The 6620-nt window shown below is 45.0% G+C and overlaps 1 long non-coding RNA gene across 1 annotated transcript; it reads left to right on the top strand.

Moving 5' to 3' along the window:
- The first annotated feature begins 976 nt into the window (after nucleotides 1–976).
- On the top strand, nucleotides 977–5878 carry LOC124693409. Its single transcript, XR_007000011.1, has 9 exons — nucleotides 977–1258; nucleotides 1337–1456; nucleotides 2467–2541; nucleotides 2823–3162; nucleotides 3278–3346; nucleotides 4436–4550; nucleotides 4633–4658; nucleotides 4781–4879; nucleotides 5066–5878. It is a non-coding gene; the product is annotated as an uncharacterized LOC124693409 (long non-coding RNA).
- The last annotated feature ends 742 nt before the right edge of the window (nucleotides 5879–6620 follow it).

The raw sequence follows: 6620 nt of genomic DNA, 5'->3' as shown, positions 1-6620 counted from the left end.
TGAACCAACATTTGTTACATATGAGCGGCAATTTGTATGTGGGTGTGGATGGCATCACATTCGTTCATCGTTCTCGTGCGCAACATCATGCGATCCCAAAACACAAATCAAACTGATTAATTCTTACACCCACCTATCATCTATCTCTCAATCTCTATGGTGCTATTGTTGAAGCGTCTTTGGTAGATAAATAGCTCATGCTGATGCACTCATGTATGATGCTACTGTTGGAACGTGCTCTAGTCTTTGCCGTTAGACGTTAGACGCATGCTATCTCCTTTTCCATCTGTACTATATGTACTACTAGCAAGGCGAGGCGCGGCGGCACGCCGCGCGTTGCTTGATGCTCATGAATGGCGTTGTAGAATTGTTTCATAGTCATATATTTCTATTTTCTTATAAGGGCTAATTTATAATAAGGATGGCGAGTGTACCAACTCAGTTACGTAAACCCTAATCAATTTTATGCAATTCCTTCATAAGCTAGAAAATGAGGATACAACCACCTTTTAAAAAAATTAGAGAGAATGGCGTCAAGACACTTCATGAGAGACAGGCAACCTAATCTACCTGCCGATGCAAAGCACTGAGCAGGCATTATTATTATTACATATATCAAAGTTGAACCCTTCTGCCGTGAGGACAGCGATTTGGGCACTGTTCCCTCCACGTTTTCCTCTAATCAAGCTTAGCCACGTACGTGTTTTCCTCTGTAGACGCGCGATGGGTTCCTCTAAATACGTTATGTTAGTTTCCTTTTCTGATTTTTTCCCTTTGGAACAATTCGTGGTAACCGGAAGGCAGCCGGTCGATCCCTTCTTTGTGGGCCGGTTGCCTTCTTTTTCTTTCCTTTTATTCACCTCTGATTTCCGGTGGAACCGGTCTTGGTGGATCGTGGGTAATTTTGAGCCACCATGTGTATTTTCTCCACCCCGCAGTGAGCGGCGGTCAAAGCGGTGCGGAAGATTACCGACAATCGAGCTCTCCCCGATCCCTATCTCTCTCCCAGTTGCAAGTCCTCATCCCGGCGTCTCTCTTTCTCCCCAATCCCCACCTCTGCCGTCCACATGCTCCACCTAGGACCGCTCCCCCTCCTCTTCCTCCCTGGATGTCGTGAACGTGCAGAGGCGTCTGTAGCGCGCTCCCAGTCCGAGCTCCTCTGGCTGGTGGCATGGCGTCACTTGCCGGCTGCAACTCCCGACGATCTCTCCGGATGGTCTGTCGCACGACGCCAACGGCGTTTTCCGCCGGCGAAACGGTTGTTTGTCCTTTTTAATTTATGCAGATGTCTTAGGTTTTGGCTGTGGTTTTAAAGTGAATGGTTTTCCTAATGCAGGCCTTCCTTTCAGTGCCCGCTGTGCTGCTGACCGCCGGCGAGCGCGCTCCTGGAAATATAGAGATCAGTACTACCGCCGGCCAGCTGCACCACCTGTTCGTGTGCTTCGACAATCTGAAGGTTTGGAGAATGTGCTGCTCAAAAGTGAAGAGTCATCACGATTTAGCCCATAGATACTCGCCGCTGAAGCCTCTTGCTACACAATCATTTGTGCCCCCTTTTCCTGAACGGCCCCACTAATAGTTTGCTCGCTGTAGACGCTTGCTGATTGCTTGCTGATTACATATCCGTTTCCTGCCCATTGTCCGTCCTTTCCTTCATATTTGATTTTATAGAACTTTTGCCTACTTCCATCAATGCTCACATGGCTACCCGTTTTTTCTATTTATGCTACTGTTTCATAGAGAAATTTTGTTTGTTGATGCACTACAGAAATTTTGTTTGTTGATGCACTCGGATTACTGAAGATTTGTTACTACAAACAATTGAAAAGAACAAGTGTGTCAAAGTACTAGCATATCTCAAATTTCTGAAGCATATGGTTGTGGAGGCTTTCCTACTTCAACTGAGGATGGGCCAGACCACCAGACGGGCACCTCAACAATGCACATGATTGGCGGTGCCCTCCCGTGGATGTTCCCAAGCAGACAAAAAGTGTGAATCTCAATTCTGTAGGATTCAGTTTGAGCCGTCCCTCTTAGTACTAGATTGTGAAATTTAAATTACTCATGGAGGGACAAGAGTTTATGTGATCTCTGAACTTAAAATAATATAAGAAAATTTCGATTTCTACCGTTTTGTTAGCCTACATTTTTCTACTGAGTAGTAAAGATTACCTTCCATAACTTTTGTTATTTGTTTGGCATGTTTTGAAAAGTTTAAACAACTTTAGGGAATACTGAGCTGGATAAAAGGAAGGAAAATAGTGGGAACGTTACCATCAATTTAGATTTTCAATGCACAAGTCTCTCTAAGAGAACAATACCTGCTAAATTTAATTTTCTCGCTGTGTTTGCTCTTTTTTAGGCCATCCATGATTACACAATTGTACCTTTATGAAGTTGATTATTTTTCCTTTCGTTTGTGCCTTTTGGTTTTCCTGATTTTATTTTGTTGTTTGTGCCTTACAGCTGAACTAGAGTTGATTTTGGTCTAGGAGGTAGAGCATGAAGACCATGGTGCAGAACTTGCACAACCACGTTAAGGTAAAGTCTCATGCCAATTGAATTTTCTTTTGTTTGTAGCATGGTCTGATTTTACCACAATAACCACCTAAATATGATATTCCAGTTTCCTTTTTTTTATCGCACAAAGTGTAATTAGGTTCCGGTAATGTAGGGAGAAATATCATTTTCTTATGTGCTCCTTCAATTAGTTTGCTTACCTTTATAGGTGCAGCTGACCATGCTGTTGGTCATTTTCTTGACAGCTGAGCCACTTCAGTAAAACAAGAAGCTCACCTTGCTAATGGCTATTTTCCTTACAGGTTGGCTTCATTTAAATGTGGAATTCATGAGTACATGTTGTCTGATTGTGGTTATGTGTTATTTATATTTCTCTATACTTTAGGCTTCTCAGGATTCAAATTTTGTAGCCATATTGTTTCGGTGCAACTTATTCATCGTGTCGGCTGTATGGGAAGTTTGGCGCAGCGCACACCGCACCCGTGTTGTTAATCGTGCAGCATGTATTGCTAACTTCTGATTCTTAGGGGCCTGTCTTTTTTTAGCGTGCGGTCGCTGCTTGTGTCTAGAGGCGTGCACGTGACCTGTTGTGGCTAATCGGTGCAGCAGGGGAATGCACAGCGCAATTGGTGTATCCTTCTGGTATATGCACAGCTAACACCTTGATTTCAAGTGGCTTTGATGATTGCAACACATTGAAATAGCTGTTGCGAGCTTTTACTGGCGTTTCGATTATGAGCGGCATGCATTTCTGTAGGGGAAGTGAGTGCTGCCTCCAGCCCTCGACCATCTTCATTACTTGCACGAGGAAGGACGATTCCTTCTGGTATATGCACATCTAACACCTTGATTTCAAGTGGCTTTGACAATTGCAACACCTTCAAATAGCTGTTGCGAACAGCAGCGTTGCGCGCTCTTCCTTCCCTTATCCTCTCCCGTGCTACAGTCGTGAGAGGGTTTGAGGGTCGACCTCCGTTTCCCCCTGTTTCTCCGGCGCCGCCGGTGGTTCCCCTCCTCTTCTCCGTCCGATGCGGCGGCGGAAGATGGGGAGAACCCCGGATCTGGTGGCCGGCCTGTAAATAGGGTGTCGAGGTTGGTGGCTGGCGGCGGCGTTTGCATGGGGGCGGCGCCGGCGTGGTCAGCTTTTTGGTCTCCTCGGATCCAGCCCCTCCTCGCCGGTGTTTTCTGCAGCGGTGATGGATCCGTGGGAGTTCCCCCGCGAGGTTGGCGTTTCGGCTACGTCATCTTCGTCAAGTGGGGATTCCATCCTCGGGCTCTTTGTCGGCGCGCCGCCGCTCCCTCCATCGACGGCGTGGGGCTGCTGAGGTATGTGTGCTGGAGGTCTCTGCGAAGGGTGCTTGGGACAGTTTTGGAGGTGGCCAGATGGAGGTCTTGCCGGTGTTTCTTCCTCGACCTTGGGCGGGGAGATCCGGTGTGGTTCTCGCGAGGCATGGGGAGTCTTCTTCCCGGCCGCCGATGCGTGTTTCTTGGCTTCAACATCTCGCCTCCCGCGGCGAGCTACAACTGCGACGGCTCAAAAAGCTACAACGCGAGGTGCCTCTTTGGAACCATCGGGGTTTTCTGCAGGTCTTCTCCACCTCTGGCGGCGATTTCGTCGGTGGTCGTCGGTGAAGCTCTGCAGATCGGGAGTGGCCGGAGCTCCGGGAGGATTGGATTGCTTTTTTCCTTTTCTTTTAGGGGCTTTCGTGCAAAAGTTGATAGACAGCTGTCCTCCTGTATCCTTCTTTCTTTGTGCTTGTATTTGTACTCGAATCTCCCTGTAATTTTCCTTACTACGGTATGAATACAAGTTCGTATGCCTTCGGGCGTACGGTTTCAAAAAAAAAAAAAAAAAAAAATAGCTGTTGCGAGCTTTTACTGGCGTTTTGATTATGCGCGGCATGCATTTCTGTAGGGGAAGTGAGTGCTGCCTCCAGCCCTCGACCTTCTTCATTACTTGCACGAGGAAGGACGATTTGAGAGCGGCGTGGAGGGGCAGACGATGGCGAGCGCGACCAAATTGATGCGCAGTTCAGAGCTCTATGCCCCCTTTCTCCATAACTTTCCATGCAATTTATTCATCGTGCTGACTATATGGAATTTCGAAATTAGGTATATGAAAGGGGGAGCTATCAGCTGTAAGTTTGTAGAGTGGGTATATGCAAGTTATCCTCCGAGTTAGGATCGATAAACATGTATATATCAATTTTTCTATCACCGTTGTTTGTTCCAGCATTCAACCATCTATATCTTGCACTAGGTGAAATGTTTGGAAAATATATTATCTACATGGCTGGCATGCCATACATTGGAAGCAAGCAATGATACCATCTGTAGGTGCTCGCGAAGCAACCCTAAGGTAATTCATCTTTTGTACTAATTTTGGATATGTGTTCTGCATATATGATTAGGCATGGTCAATGCTTGCAGGAAAATTGAACATTTTAGGGCTTTTGATTGAATGGTCGACTCTTAGCTAACATGATGTAGTACTGATTTGCTAAAACCCATTACTTGCCCTCTGAACATTGTTTTACCATGGCAGCTTGCTAACAACAGCTTTGAATTCCTTTTCGTCCTTGATGCTTACATTTGCTTCCATCCGAGAAGGCAAGAAACCTCTACCTTTCCCTCCCATTGTTAATTTACTTCTCTTTACCTATTCTGGTAGGAACTTACTAGGTTGAGACCACTTGGCAATGAAGTGATCAGCTATAGTGCCTTGAAACCTCTTCAATTTTTCATTGGGTTGACAATTTCTTTCTTTCAGTTTTTCACAACAGATATTGATAATGAGGCACCGTGCAATATTCTTTGTTAGCTGGAAAAGGACTAAGATGCTACGTAGCTTTAGCTCCAAATTGCAGCACATATCACTCCATGGTAGCTACAGAAGAAAGAACGGCATACCAGATATTGGTAGACTAGCTATCATTCAGTCGAGTACTCCCGTCGATTATCTCCTTCCGCTTCCCTTGCTACTACCAAGTCCCCAATAATTTATTAGATGGAGCCCTCTTTCCCAAGAATGGAAAACCAACTACAAAAACAAGAAATATACTATATCAAGAAGTGCTTGCTAATCTTTAAACGACACATATATAGGTACTATTTTGGTTGGCTAACTTCACAATGTATATTTTCTTACCCATAGATTATACATTTACATGCCTAATTCCTGTCCTCAATTTCCCCCTTTTTACGCTCCCGGACAAGAAAAGTTTTCTGTTCTTTGATGTGTTTATGTATGTACTTAACACAGATTTACATGGATGGTAGTTGCAAGTGCCCAATTCTTGATGAATCCATATGCAAGCGGACACGGCTCCAACTGTCGATCACTTTGTTTACCCAATGGAATGCTTAGTTTCTTTTTATTATGTAGCAGCCAGAGGGTTTCCACCGTGTGTCAGTTTTCTATTATTCTTTTGATGGAGCTATATTTCGTTTCAATGGATTGTGTTATAAGTTACTAAGCACCTGTGTTTAAATTCATGTGCTGCTACCCATGTGAAGTCTTGTGTTGCCAGTTAATTCTATGTTATCGTACACTTAGTGGTTTCTGCTCCGCATCTTCTGTCATTCTATGCAGCTGCAATAAGTGTCCTAAATGCTATCCTTGGTCTTATTTACCTTTGTATTGCTCTAGATGGCTGTGACCAGCTCAGTCAATAGTGAGCTATGATCTCTCTTTTTCAGTTTTGGTTTACTTATATCAGAGCATGCGAATAGTCTGACTACATTCAGCAAGTCGGAAACCAAACTGCCCGCTAGATATCTACTTTTTTTTGTAAACCACAAAAGTAATTTAAAGCAGGTCAGTATAATCAGCTAGCGCAAACAAAAATAGCATGCTCTTAGTGATTTAGGCAAGAGAATCATACCAACTAATAGCAGATTGGCCTGATTCAGTTTTCGTAGTTCTTTGTTACTGATTTTCTGCTGCCGTCTAGCTCTTCTTTATCTACAAGCTCGTTGGCAAAATCAGCGGCACCCCCTGCGGTAGCTTGCAGCAGCTCTCCCAGGCCCAGCCAGCACAACTCCAGATTGAACCCGCTCCAGCCAGCGGTGGCACTGTCTGGCTCGGTGCGAGACTGGCC

Source organism: Lolium rigidum, chromosome 2 (assembly GCF_022539505.1).
Source record: "Lolium rigidum isolate FL_2022 chromosome 2, APGP_CSIRO_Lrig_0.1, whole genome shotgun sequence".
Lineage (NCBI taxonomy): Eukaryota > Viridiplantae > Streptophyta > Magnoliopsida > Poales > Poaceae > Lolium > Lolium rigidum.
Note: the sequence above shows the minus strand (reverse complement) of the source record. Positions and strands in the feature narration are given on the sequence as shown.